We start from the raw sequence: 14,411 nt of genomic DNA, 5'->3' as shown, positions 1-14,411 counted from the left end.
GCCGGTGTTAGGCGTGAACAGCCGCTTCCTCCGCTGTGCTTGAGAGTCTCTTGTTGTGCTTCTCCATGTTCCTCAGCTCATCCCTCTCCAGATCACAAGGGGATTGTCTTTAGTTTCCATTTGTTCCCTATAGAAAACCTTCTCATTGCCCAAGACCTGCTCACTTTGGGAGCACTTGAGTATGCCCTTTGCAGATCACCTCCTGCAGACACTTGGATTCAGGGTCCCTCAAGCCTACCTCTGAAGCCCTATTTCCTTTCTTCCATATGGTGGTTTCGCTTCCGCTTTCCCAGATTTCTGGCCTCCTGCTTGCAAATTGGATCTCCTTCGGTATTTCCCCCTTTAATTACTTGATTTGCAAGTTCAGAATATACTCCGTTCTGTTGACACAAAGCACTTCACAGGTCCACTGCCATGCCCACCTTGCTTCTCTTGTCCCGAGCCCACTCCCACCCCACCCCGTGTGTCCTCTCCTGCCATTACCTTGATAGGAGATACACTGAATAACGTTCTTTACTGTGGGGCTACTTTTCATAGGGCCTGCTTTACACAGACTCACTCCCAGGGACCATTCCTACTTGTTTAGCTAGACGTGACTAGACGGAACCAATATGAAGTATCTGAAAATAGAGGAGAGTCTGGGTATGGGGTGGCACAAAACCCAAATGAAAGTCATCTTCGCCATAGGTGAGAGGATGGGACAGTGGATTTGGGGATACGTGTTCTCTAGGCGTCTGGACAACTTTGTTCTTAATCTTCACTCTGGATAGGAGGAAAGGGCCCTGCCTGCGAGGATCTTAGCTCCTTGTGCCAGCTCCACCACTGAGGAGCATCATTGGCCCTCTCTGAGAGTCCATACTTTGTGTCTAAAAGGGGAACACCAAGAGGGTCTGAGAGAGGGTCTCCCAAGGTGCCTTTCAGTCCAATGGCTGGAACCCTCGATGGAGCCCCAGGTCTAGAGTCAGGCTTGATCCGTGGGCTGTGTGCTTCCAGACAGGTTTACCAAGCGTTCATTCCAGAAGTCAGCGTGTCTTGTATGGCCGTGCCCTGAGAGGATAAGGATTTAAATGGGAGGCAAAAGTAAAACAAAGCCACCATTTCAAAATCATTGGTGCTTTCTCAGGAGGGGGCTCCTAGCATCTCTTCTTCCACAGCATCTCGGCTTCCTTTAGTTGCACACATAAGGATTTTCCCTTCAGTGAGCTCTTTAAGGAGTGGAAGCGGTATTTCACTGTGGCCCTTGAGAGCCCCTGAGCTCTGTTGGTTACTGACAGGGACAGGACCTATTGGTGGGAGGGATGTGGGAGAGAAGAAGATTCATGAAGACACAGTGTGGCACTCTACAGAGAGCAGGCAGAGATTTGATTGGATTTAGGCACTGTTAGGTCCGAAGTCTTCCGTAGGACTGTTGCCTTATGTTCTTTGTTTCAAGAGTCCCCGAATCTCTACTGGGGTTAACAGTCTAGGGCAGGAGGCTCAGCTCGTCCCCTGAAGAAGAAATAGCCACTGTGCCATCTTCAGTCTACATGAAGAAGGGCATGATGGAAATCCCAGTCTCTCTTGGCTAAATCTTCTCAGTCCCAGCATTACAACCCTGGGACCCATGACCACCGCTCAGACGAGTCTGTCTCAGGTAGCTTCCGTGCTCGGGACCCTCTGGGAGAAATGACTGGCCCTCAGGGCTTCAACGGCCCCGGAGACGACCCAGACGTGTCGCCGCCTTACAGGGACCAAACCCCAGGCCGGGCGACTCCAGCAGAGCACAGTTGACCAGGCCAGGAGGACAGCCACGCTGAAGGGAAAGCAATTTCAATCTTGACTCTCCGCGGCTCCCACACAGCCTGGTGCCCACTGGGAGGGCGCCGAGCTCCAGGTTACAGGGCCCGAGGCCCGGCATCTCCACCGGGCAAGCCTGGCTCTGTGGCCTTGCCCTCGGCCGCCCCCACCCCCACCCCCTGGACTCCATCCTTTAACATCCCCCTGTCCCCCCCCCCCCCACCGTTGCTCCCAGTGTCCCGGGAGCCACCCCCTTCCTGGTCCCCATCCCCCGAAGGCACCACCCTTCCCCTGCTGTTGGGTCACCTCACACCCCGAGGGTCTATCTCAGCCACGGCCCAGAAGGAGCGCATCCGTTGTGGACACAAATCCTCGCCACATCCCAGGCCTGCCTTCTCCAGCCCTGCTGGCCACTGCATTCACCTCACCCTCGCCTGCAACCACCAGCCCTCCAGCCCTCCAGCCGCTTTTTCTCACCCCCTGCCGGGCACCGGCCCCTGGCCCGGCCCGCCGCTCGTCTGGCCAGCACTGTTGTCTGACACACCTGGAGCCCGTGTCAGGGTCAGACCCCGTGCTACCCTCTCCTGTGGTCTGGCTTCGAGGTCGCTGTCTCCGGGAGTCCTAACTCCTGGCCCGGTCCCCCTCACGATTCCCTTCCCGGGGCTCCTGCATCCGGCCCAGCTCCCACGTGGAGTCCCAGTTGGGTGCTCCGTCTCCCCTTCCAGACTAAGGAAGTCCTTGGGGACAGTGGAGACCACGATGTGAACCCGGTCCCAGGGTGTACATTTTGGAAGGAAGAAAGTTGTGTGTGACCCACCAGGAGCTGGGCGGGGTTTAGCATCTTTGACGTTACAGCTCTGCAAGGTAACAGGACAGCAGGAGCAGGCACGGAGGGCCCCGCATCACAGCGGCTGTGCTGAGTGCTCCACGGGGTCTGGGCCATTTCCTCTGGGCCCCGGTCCCCTGGGAAGGTGTCAGAAAAGGCCCAACCTAGGCCGTGGAAGGTGGAGTCAGGGGCCCAGGTTCCACCTGACCAAGTAGAGCCCTGAAGCCACGAAGCCTCCCGTGTACTGCAGAGACCAGCAGCAAAGGAGCCTTTCCTATCTGGTGGCGTTACATTCTGTAGTCGCCCAAGGCTCGGGGACACTGGGAAGGTTGCAAATGGCACGGGGCCATTGGGTGCTTTCTCGAGGAACCATGTGCAAGTGTTGTTAATAGCCGGTTTCCCTCCCATGCTGTAGACAGGGAGACCCGGGTCCTCGGGGTTTCCATCAGCGTTTCTTTTCTGCAGTATCGGACGTGTCTCCTTCGGAGATGTTCTCCCATCGGGAACTGTGCCATTAGAGTCACTCTCCATCAGTGTCTCTCTCTGTTGTGAACTCTGAATCTTGGTAGCAGAAGGCGTCTCCTGGTGCTTTTTGCCTACTGGAGGCCCTGGGGAAAGGAGGACCACGTGGGAGAGAGAGGCAGCCCGCAGAGCCTTTTAGAGACTGGAAAAGCAGGGTTCAGGTCGTGTTCTACAAATGGGCCAAACGGGTCCTGCGCACAGGGGCCCCCGAGGCGGTGGACTTCTTCATGGCAGGCTGCTGCACCCTGTTGGCTCAAACACCCGCCAGCACCCGACTCACATTTTCCCTCACGTTTGTGATTGTTTCCAACCTAGCCCCAAGCAGCCGAGTTTGGGCCGTTTGGAGCCTGCGTGCTTGGCGTGCCTCGCCAAACCTCACCCTGCATCTGCGGAGAATACACAAGATAGAGCCTTATGCTTCTAAGACCCCGGGCCAGGGCCCTGAGCTGCTGAGTTGAGCCCCCTCCCTGAGGGAGGCCTCCCCCAGGGGCCCCTTCCCTTGCCTTCATCCCTTAGCCCATGGGGCTGCGGTAACACAACGCCGCACACCGAGCGGCTTATGAAGAAGGGACATTTATTCCTCATGGCGCTGAAGGCTGGAAGTGCAAGGTGCCGGCAAGGTGCCCGCGCACGGTGCAGCGAGGGCCTTCCTCCTGGGTCACAGCCGCCATCTTCTCGCTGTGTCCTTTCATGGTGGCAGGGACTGGGGAACTCCCTGCAGCCTCTTTCCCAAGGTGCTCCTCCCACCCATGAGGGTTCCACCTTCATGACTTAAGCACCTCCCAAAGGCCCCACCTCCAAATGCCATCATTCTTTGGCACTTAGGATTTCAACAGATGTATTGGGGGGGTGGGGGGGGGAGGACACAAACATTCAGACCATAGCACTCCCGTTCTGCATAGGCTCCCTGCCCATAAGCCCCTGGATGGTCTCATGCTGTGAGGGACTCCTGGGTAATGGGGCTGTTCAGGCGCCACCCAGGAGAGCTTGTGTGCTGCTGTGTCTCCTGGTCACGTCTTCTTCCCGGAGGAGCCCCCGATCCCCGGAACCCCCTACAGTTTGCTAAGGAGCCCTGGGGAAATCACAGGTCTGACCCTTAGAGGATGACGACTATCTGGCCCAAGGCGCAGGTTTTGCAGCGGTCACGTGGCGAGACTCTAAGGACGGCGAGGCCGGAAAGGCTTAGGAAAGCATCTGCTTGCCATGGGGACTTGGGCAGCTGCTGTCTGGCCTGGCCGGGTCTTGGCTTTCCTGCGGGAAGCTGCTGCGGAAGCGCCACCGACTTTGTTAGACCCGAACCACAAAGCCTAACTGCCTGGCTTTAATGCCGAGCCAAACCTGAACATGGCCCCCGTGGGTGGGCCTTTTCAGCCTCAGCAGGTGCTGTGCTGGACCGAGAGCAGGCAAAGCCCGACCGCCAGGTCTTGGGCTCTGGGCGTGTTGTAGATTTGGGACACCCCTCCGTGGGGTCCAAGTCTGTCAAAATATCCTGGGTGCCGCCCCGCACCATCTGGGTCCCTTCCAGATGTGCGCAAGGAAGCACTCGCTCTCCCAGGAGACCAAGAGAAACGGAGCCGCCCAGGGGCATTTCTGACACAGATGAGGGAGTGTGTTCCGAGCTTGGGATGCCCGCTGAAGCTGCAGGTCCCGGGAAGGCCAACCGCAGGGACCCTGAGGCCTCCGTGCACTCAGGGCAGATCCGACTCGGAACCCCTCGAGGGGGCGGCCCTCTGCTCTCGGCTCGCTGTGCGGGCCCGGCCTGGTTACCTGCGGTCCGCAACAAGCACTGGCCACCTGTTCCCTCGCCTTCCTCCTGCCGCACCCACCAGGCCGTGTGCGTGTTCCCTCAGCTTTCCCAGGAAGGCAAGGCTCTTTTGTCCACCCCTCACCGGGTAAGCCATCAGGATGAAAAGGGTCACGTGCCCCCATTTCAAACACTGCTGAAAATTCAGGCTGTCACCCTGACTAGCCCCTGACCGTGACGAGTCTTCCTGGTTCACTTCTACGACAACGTTGCTCTGCCAAGATGCTTCAGTCCCTCTTGGGTAGGACCCCTCCAGACAAAAGGGTCTGGGGGAGAAGAGGGGCCGACGGAAACGACATAGTCTGATTACTGAAAGGACACAGTGATTCTGCGACCGTGGAGCAAAAGCCAGCCCTAGGCTTGGGGACCTGCCGGGCACGGACAGGGCTTTGTGATCTTGGTGTTCCAGAACTGCTCCTGGAAGCTTAGCCCTCCTCCTGAGGGAAGCCGGAGGCGCTGCCCTCCTAAGCTGCCACGACGCTGGTGATGCAAACTGACTGCCGGGCCTGGAGGCAGCCTGACAGCACTGTCACACAGCCAGGGGCGGGCCCGGCGGGGTGGCCCAGAGTTCATCCTGCTTCTGCCACTCTCCACCCAGAGACAGCATCGCAGTCCACAGGGCCGGCGCTCGGGCCTACAAGGTTGCCCACCCCTACTCCCGCCAGTCCCAAACCCCGGGCCGTCACCCCTGCTTGCGACCGAGAGGCTCTAAATCAGAGGTTCCCACCACCCCGTCCTCAGGTTCCGTGAATTGGCTAGAGTGGCTCACGGAACTCAGGCAAACAAGCTACCCGGTAGCTCACCTCTCGATTGTGAAAGGATGGAGCTCAGGAAGAGCCAGACACAAGAGCTGCCTGCGTATGTGGGCAGAGGGGCGAGGCTGCCGTACCATCAGAGTGCGGCCCTCCCCCACACACCTGCAAGTTCAAACACCTGAAACCTCCCTCAACGCCTCCCTTCGGGGTTTTCTGGAGGCTTCCTCACTCACTCTGCAGCCCCTCGGCCCTCCCTGGCAGCGGAGGGAGGAGGAATGAAAGCGCCCATCCTCTAAGCACATGGTCCACTCACCTGGCAATCAGGCCCCGTGCTTGGGAGATGCCCGGACTCACCTCATTGACATAACAAGACACCTTCATCTTTTAGGGATTCCTTCCTCAAGCTTTGGGATTAGAAGCATTTGGGGAGGTCTGAGACAGACCCTGGAACAAGACCAGCTATGTATTTTGGTTTACTTTTTTATTATGTTTTTAATGTTTATTTATTCATTTCTGAGACACAAAAAGAGAACACTCACTCCCCCACAAAGGAGGAGGGGCAGAGAGAGAGACAGAGAGACACAGAATCCAAAGCGGCCTCCAGGATCTGAGCTGTCAGCACAGACCCTACGACGCAGGGCTCCAACAGACAAACCGTGAGATCACGACCTGAGCCAAAGTCGCACACTTAACCGAATGAGACGCCCAGATGCTCCACGTAGATATTTGAAAGAAATGTATTTTAGTCATCTCAATGACCACAAATATATTTTCTGCATATGCCATAATATCACACCAGCACTTCAACTATCGTGAACACTTGCACCTGTGAGCAAGGGAGCGACAGAAGCTTGGAACCCAACTTTCCACTCTTTGCGAAGACACCCAGAATTAATTAGGATTGTTGGACCACGCAGGGATTCCATTCTGAATCTTTCGATGGCACACCAAACCGTTTTCCACCACAACTGTATCCTGTCACGGTCCCGCCAAAAGTGTACAAGAATTCACATCTGACACAGGGACTGGGCCACTTCCAAGTGCCCCCAGGTACTCCACCCCATCTCCTCCGGGCTGCTGGGGCCAAGGTCCCACTGGCTCAATGGAGCACCTGCCATGGCATTTGGGGAAGGGCAGGGGCTGTGAGGGCTCTGGGGCTCTGGAAGCCAGCAGCAGATCCCTCCTCCAGGGGACCAGAAACTGGGCAGAGCAGGAGGAGGACAGGGAGGAAGAGGAGGATGGAGAGGGAGATGGTGCCTCCTCCTCCTCCACATCCGCCTCCTCCTCTTCGTCCTCCCCTCCCACAGCAGTGCATCCAACAGGAGCAGGATGCACTGCTCTTCCTCAAGCTTCCAGAGCTCACTCCTCTGACTCTCGGGCAGACAGTGCCTCGCCCTCCTCCTCCACCTCCTCCACCTCCTCCACCTCCTCCACCTCCTCCACCTCTACGTGCTCCACGTCCCCCTCCACATCCACCTCCTCTTCCGCATGCACCTGCTCCGCTTCCACAATATACACCTCCTCCACCTCCACCACCTCCACCTCCACCTCCACCACCTCCACCTCCACCACCTCCACCTCCTCGTCCTCCGCCTCCCACAGCGGTACATCCCATGGCAGCGGGGCCTGTCTGGGCTCCTCCTCGGCCTTGCAGAGCTCACTCATCTGACACAGGGGCATGATGGTCGCCAGACCCTGAAGACAGAAGAGGGGTGGCTCCTCAGGGGGAGGCCCAGCCCACAGAGCCCGGGCTCCCAGGCCTGAGAGCGGGGCCGCGTGGGGGTTGGGGGCCGACGGGTCCCCTCTGGGGTGGGATGGGCGAGCCCCCGGCCCCACGCGCGGAGCACGCACCTCGCCTGGACAACCGACTGGCACGCGGCCGCGCTTCCTCTGCTCTGTGACCTCGGGACTCCTGCCTCAGACCAAGGCCTCAACTCCAGAGCTCTCCGAGCCCCTGGAAGACGGAGGGAGGGAGGGAGGGAGGGAGGGACGGAGGGAGCGAGGGAGGGAGGGGGCGCCTCAGGGTCTCAGGGTGGGGGCAGACCGCGTGCACCGCCCCGGGCCCCCACCCCCCACTGCGGCCAGGAGATTCTGGCCAGGACTCTGGCCGCCACCCCACCCCGGGAGCCCCCACCCCATCCAGCCTGGACCTGCCCCTTCTGGGCCTCCGCTGACAGCCAGAGCGGACCCGAGCGGCAGGGCAGGCCTCCTGGGCCCTACGTGGGTGTCCTGGGCTGGGAGGCAGCGCCTCCTCTCTCCCCTGCACCCCGGCCAGGGCCCGGGATCCTGCCTCGGCTGACCGGGGTCCAGCCCCGCACACCCAGGCCCTCCCCTCGCCCGGCCCCACCGCGGGGGCGGCTTTCCGACGGCGGCCCCGGGGCTGGGGTCCAAGGGGCCTCCGGCCGTCCTCCCGCAGGGCTCTCCCGGGGAGCCCCGGGCCCGCTGCCTCCCACCAGAGCCCTCCCGGCCCGGCGAGGTCCGGGCCAAGGCGGCTGGCGTCGCACGAGGCGACCAAGTCCGGGGAGGCCCGGGGCCGATGGCAGGGGCTCACATGGGTTCCTTGGGGTCCCTCAGCCCTGTCCTCTCGTCCCCATCCGGACTCCCTGGGCGGCCTGGGCCTCGGGCTCTGCCGCCTGACGCCGGCTCCTCGCGCGCAACCAGCTCTCAGTCGGGCTGGGACCCAGAGCCCGAGGCCGCCCACGCCTCACGCCCTGGTCACAGTCGTCGTGGTCGCGCCACCCTGCGGCCTCCACCGCCGCCCCCACCGCCGGACTCATTCCCCTCTGGGTCCCGGCTCCCTCGCTCCTCCCTCTGGGCCTCACCTCGAAGCCCACGAGGCTCGGCGCCCTTCCCGCGCCTGAAGGGATGCCTGACGGGATTCCAGGCGCGGCCGGAAGACGCCGACGACGCCGAGGCCCCCTCGCCCCGCCCCGCCCCACCCCGCCCCGCCAGTCTCCTGAGACCCGGATGCGGAAGTCCAGACACCCCGCGGGCCCTTATTCCCACTAGGGGCTTCCCTAGGCTGCCGCTAGGGGTCGCCTTCCGGGCCGGGGCCACCGTTCTGGGGGTCGGAGTCCCTCCCTTGGTGTTCCCTCCGTGGCCTCCTGCACCCCGGGGATGGCCTGGGCGCGTGGCCGCTGACGAAGGGAACTCGTGCCCCTCAGATCGGGGTCCGAAGGTCTCTGGGACGCACCGCCCAGGCTCAGTGACGGGGCGCCCGCCACCTCTGGCCACCCGATGCAGGGGCTCCCCGGGCCTGCGGCACGGACTGACTTCGTAGCTCTGGGCTGGGGTGGACCTGGTCTCCTGACAGCACCTGGGCCCTCCTCCCCTCTGCCCGCCGGAGCGGCTGCTCCTGACAGACAGAGGGTCCCCTGTCCTCCCCAGCTCACAGATCCTTCCCCCTGTTCTGCCCTCTCGCACCCCACTCCGCGGCCCTGGCTACCTGAGACCCGGATGCACGAATCCAGTCTTACCCAGTGTCTCCATCCCGCCCGGGGGCCTTACCGGACTGATTCTGATGTTGGGTCCAGGCTCCTTCCGTCCTCTGCATCCTCACCAGGAGTCGCCGCAGGACCTGGGCCCTGCCCTCTGAGAAACTGAGGTGTCGAGCCCTCTCCTCGCCCCCCCCCCCCCACCCCCTACTCTGCCCCGTGTCTCTGAGACCCGGCTGTGGAAGTCTGGCCCGACTCGCCTCCAGGAGTCCCCATCCCGCCCAGGGCCCTTACTGGAAGGATGCCAGGGCCCAAACTCTGGGAGGTCCCCTCTGTGTGTCCTGGGGTCCTGAGTCCCTTGGCCCTGGCCCGGCCCGTGTCCCTGCCCTCTCCTAACTGGGATCTTGCCCCTCACCTCAAGGTCCTCAGCTCCCTCGGATCTCCGAGGAGCAGGTGGCTGGACGCGGCCTGTAGCCACCCTCTCCAGGGACCCCAGGGCCGCTGCAGGGGCAGAGCGCCTGTCGCCGGGGTGGAGTGGGCCCCACGGTTGTCCCTCAGGTCCCAACACCTGCTCCATGAAGAGCCGGGGCGCGTCCCTTTGGGGCCCCGTGTACACAGCCCTGCTGGGAGATACTGCCGGGGTCTCTCTGGGCTGCCGGCGGGGCTGACCTGGATTCCTGGCTGCGGTGGCCCGCTGTGCTCCCTCACAGGTCGACGTATATGCCTGTTTGCCGGGTCTGGGCCCCTTCCCTTGGCTGACCTGAATCGGGCCTTCTGGACTGAGACCCCCACCTCTGTCACCCCTGTCTGCAAGGAGGACGTCGGCGGACGTCACATCTGGACCCCATGGCCACCGGTCCCCAGGCATTGATAATATCCCTCAGAGGTGGGTTTCGGAGGCTGGTGGAGGTTGGGGGGGGGGGGAGTCTTCCCTCCTCTCTGGGATCCTCACCTTGATTCTGGCAGGCTTGGGTCAGAGCCTCATTTTTACTTTGGCACCGGCAGGTCAGAGCCTCAGACCCAGGCTCTCACTCCCTATCTTTCCTGAAGACATGAGGGAACGTTTTTGAGGGTTGTGCCCAGCCTTTTGCCCTGGCTTGAGGTCTCTCATAGCTGCCAACAGGGGCACAGGTGGGCTAAGTAGCCCGCAGTATTCTGAGTCATGTGCCATCTTCAATCCTTACCCAGAAGGCTCTCATCAACACTTAGGGAATGCACGCAGTTGCAGGACAAATGCCTGAAGTGGAGCTTTAGTGCCCATAAACCTGGTCAAGGGTCAGAGAAGATGCACTGCTTCCCATGTGGTCCCTTTACCAGCACCCAGACTTCAGAAATATGTTCAAGATTTAATTTACTGAGGAGGCTGAGGAGCTCCAAGGGTTTTGGGGGATGATCCTACGATTTTATGGTTATCTAATATTACAGGGTCCAGTGCAGTGAGTTTTCCTTCGTCATGCTCATCCATAGTAAGAAGTACATTGTCCAACTCTACCTGGTGTGTGTACTATATACATATATATATGTATACACACATATATATGCATGCCTCTTTATGTTATATATTTATATGAGTGTGCATATATATATATGTGTGTATGTGTGTAGACTATACTTATTTGATGAAGACTAACTTGTCTTACTACATGTGATTTGCTTTGATACTCTCTATTCTAGTCTGTTCTTTATATTCTATTTACATAATAATTTTTGGAAAGGGTATTCCTCCCTGCTAAGATGATTTCAGATGGTTATTAGCACAGACTCTGGACTCAAATGCCTCAATCATCCCATCTTTCCCTCTGTCTTGGTATTACTCCAGGGCTACTGGCATGTGTGCTGCCAGAACCCGCCTCAGATTTGTGCCAGGATGTAGGGGCAGAAGTTTAAAATCATTTCTCCTATCCATCCTGTCATTTGCATCTATGCAGCCTACAGCACCTTCCCACATCCCTGTTGCTCTTCACACCCCAAGCCCAGACACAGGCACCAACTCACTACTCCCCATTCTCCCAAAGAACTTTCTCCTGTTTGTTGTTTATAATTTGTTGTTGATTCCCCTTCTCCCCTTCCTTCTATAGTCTTCCAGGTTTGGTATGGGGAGAAGTCAGCAGTCTGAGCTTGATAGTCATCTTGCCAGCTACACGGTAGGGCACTAAATCTGTAAATCATTTAAACAGAATTCTGTGTTTGGAATATTCTGGAACAATATATACTGGTTCATTTATTTGGGACCTCTTTTACCTGAATCTATCAGTAAACCTGCGTACTTGTATACTTAACTATATTTATAAAGATATATAAAGCTATGTGTCATATATATGTATAATTGATATGATTATGTATAGGCTTTTTTTGAGAAAGAGAGAGAGAGAGAGGGTGCAAGTGAGCAGGGGTGGGGGAGAGAGAGAGAGACAGAGAGAGAGAGAAGCAGGGGTCACCCAAAGCAGGTCTCTAGCTCACCCGAAGTGGGACTTGAATTCACAAACTGTGAGATCATGACCTGAGCTGAAGTCAGATGCTTAACCGACTGAGCCACTCAGGTTCCCTAGTTATATAGTATTCTGTATAGTTACATAGATCTTGTCATTTTTGCTGGGCTTCTTTATAGGTAATTTTTGAATTTTGTTGTCATTATGAATGGGGTATATTTTATTACATGTTCTAATTTGTTAATAATTTTGTGTGGCAGAGCTAGGTAGTTTGCTATAAGGATCTTTCATACACTATCTGAAGTCTCATCCCCTTGAATATCGCACGTGCCTATTCCTTTGACTTTTCAAAATAAGTGAAGAGATTGTTATTAAACACTATCTCTTTATTTTCAATGTGCATACATATTATTTATGTGACACTCATGGGTCTGGCTTTGTGTTCCAGTACAGGTATGAATGGTGAAGGTGAGAGTATCTACCTAAATGTAGTTCCTGTCTTTAATGGGAATGCCTCTAACATTTGACATTTAAATATGTTCACTATTTTAGGAAATGGAAGTTCTTCTCATCTTAGTTTGCTAAAACTTTTTACTATGAATTCATCTTGAATTTCTTTAAAATACTTTTTCTTTACTAACTGATGTGATCAAATGCTTTTTATTTCCTCTAATTTGTCAATGTAGGGAATTACAATTGAAATTATTTTTTAATGTTAAGTCATATTTTCATCCCTTAGACACAGACTGCTCATTTAATTCACTGTTGGGTTGAATATGCTATTAATTTACTTAGGATATTTGTTGCTATATGAATGAACTTGGCACAAGTATTCTTTTTGTGGTATGTCCACATTTAATTTTTGAATAAAGAATAGCTAGGGGCACCTGGGTGGCTCAGTCGGTTGAGCATCCAACTCTTGATTTTGGCTCAGGTCATGATCCCAGGTTGTGGGATCAAGCCCCACATCAGGATCTGTGCTGAGTGTGGAGCCTGCTTAAGATTCATTCTCTCTCTCTCTCTCTCTCTCTCTCTCTCTCTCCACCCCTCCCTCCTCTTTCCCTCTCAAAAAAAAAAAAAAAAAGAATAGCTAGCTTGGGAGAATGAGTTGACCAGTTGCCCATCTTTCTATAGTTTTGGAAGAGTTGACCTAAGATGGTGATTAGTTTTCCCTGATATTTTGTAGAATTGGCCCCCAAAACTGCCTGTCCTAGAACTTTTGAGGGTGACTTTAGTTTTGAAAACAGTTTCAGTTTGTATTGTTAAGGTTTTTTTTTTTTTTTATTTTATTTCTGTATGGGCCAATTTGGACATTTTTCCCCCCTAAAAATGATCATTTTCACTTAGGATTTCAAATTTAATAAAATGATAATTATAATGAAATGTTTTCTTGTGGAAAGTTATAAATATATACAATAGTGGAGGGAATAGTATAATGAACTCAATATACCTGACCCTCATCATCAAAAACCTTAATTACATGGCCAATCTGGTTCCAATTATTTCTCCACCTACTTTGCGCCTCAGCTGCTGGAATAATTATTTTATGTCTAAATATTTCAACATACATTTCTAAGCATGAAATGTTAAATATTGAAAATATCCAGTTATTTTTCATATTTACCTGAGGGCCTGATACTTTTTCAAAAATTTGAATTTGTGTCCAAATATGGTTCACAGCTGTGATTATTCATTATGTTCCTTAAATCTTTAAAAATCTATAAATTCCCCTCACATCACATCTTTTTCCGTACAATTTTTTTGTTGTTGGAAAAAAGAAAACAAACCAAGTCTTCTATTGTGACCTGTTTCTTGTAGTGTAGATTTTACTTAATGTAACAATTTGGTGTCCCATAACATGTGTTTTAGTCTCTTGTGTTTCTTTTAATTAGTGGTTAGAAGTGTAAGCTTGATCAGATTAATTTGCTCGTGTGTTTGTTTTGTTTTATTGTTGTTATTATTATTGTTTTGCAAGACCACTCCATAGGTGATGCTATGTACTTCCATTAGGCGTTACATATTGTCTGGTTGTCTCTCTTTGTGCTGATGCTGGCAGTCATTAATAATTACCACCTTTATCAGGGCGCCTTGGTGGCCCAGTCGGTTAAGCATCCAACTTTGGCTCGGGTCATGATCTCACAGTCTATGGGTTCGAGCCCTGCACCAGGCTCTGTGCTGACAGCTCAGAGCCTGGAGCCTGCTTCAGATTCTTTGTCTCTCTAGCCTTCTGCCCCTCCCCCACTCACACTCTGTCTCTCTCTCTCTCTCTCTCTCTCTCTCAAAAATAAACATTAAAAAAAAAAACAATTACCACCTTTATTAATGCAGGATGGTAATTCTCTCATTTTCTCTTTCATAGTTTATTGGCTGAAATACTTCTATATGTTATGTTAACCTTAAAAATAAAACAGCCAAGTATTTTACCAGCAAAATGTTTTTTTTTTTTTGTAATAAAAGAGAATTGCAATATTAGGACACACAAGCTACTGCAAAACCATAGGCAATGCTGGAGAACAAAGGAGGGGTTCTTTTATAGAGAAAAGGGGAAAGTTTGGAGGGCTCTTATGAGCAGAAAAGCCTATGGGAGTAAACTGGGAGTTTGAAATATAGTGGCTTTTCATTGGCTAAATTGTAACCTTCTCTCATTGGCTGGGCTGTTGCTAGGGGATGAGGAAACCTTATTACCTTTGTTGGGATTATAAAGTAGTTGCTAAAGTGGAATCTACTTGCAAGGTGGGGCGCTTTCTGTTGGGTCTGCAATTGACCAAGACTGGTAGTATGTGAGAGCTCCCCCTACTGGACTTCTGACTCCATTTTAACCAACGTTTCCTTAGTTTTCACAGTAGAGACCTTTCCTTGTCCACA

The 14,411-nt window shown here is 54.5% G+C and overlaps 1 long non-coding RNA gene across 1 annotated transcript; it reads right to left on the bottom strand.

Moving 5' to 3' along the window:
* Positions 1-7,270: 7,270 nt before the first annotated feature.
* Positions 7,271-8,550, bottom strand: LOC131502400 (uncharacterized). The gene is made up of 3 exons (XR_009257038.1): positions 8,506-8,550; positions 7,535-7,637; positions 7,271-7,378 (listed from the first exon to the last, which is right to left on the bottom strand). It is a non-coding gene; the product is annotated as an uncharacterized LOC131502400 (long non-coding RNA).
* Between the last annotated feature and the right edge of the window lie 5,861 nt (positions 8,551-14,411).

The sequence above is a fragment of the Neofelis nebulosa genome, chromosome X, assembly GCF_028018385.1.
Source record: "Neofelis nebulosa isolate mNeoNeb1 chromosome X, mNeoNeb1.pri, whole genome shotgun sequence".
In the NCBI taxonomy this organism is placed as follows: Eukaryota; Metazoa; Chordata; class Mammalia; order Carnivora; family Felidae; genus Neofelis; species Neofelis nebulosa.
This window is presented reverse-complemented; position numbering and strand designations above follow the sequence as displayed.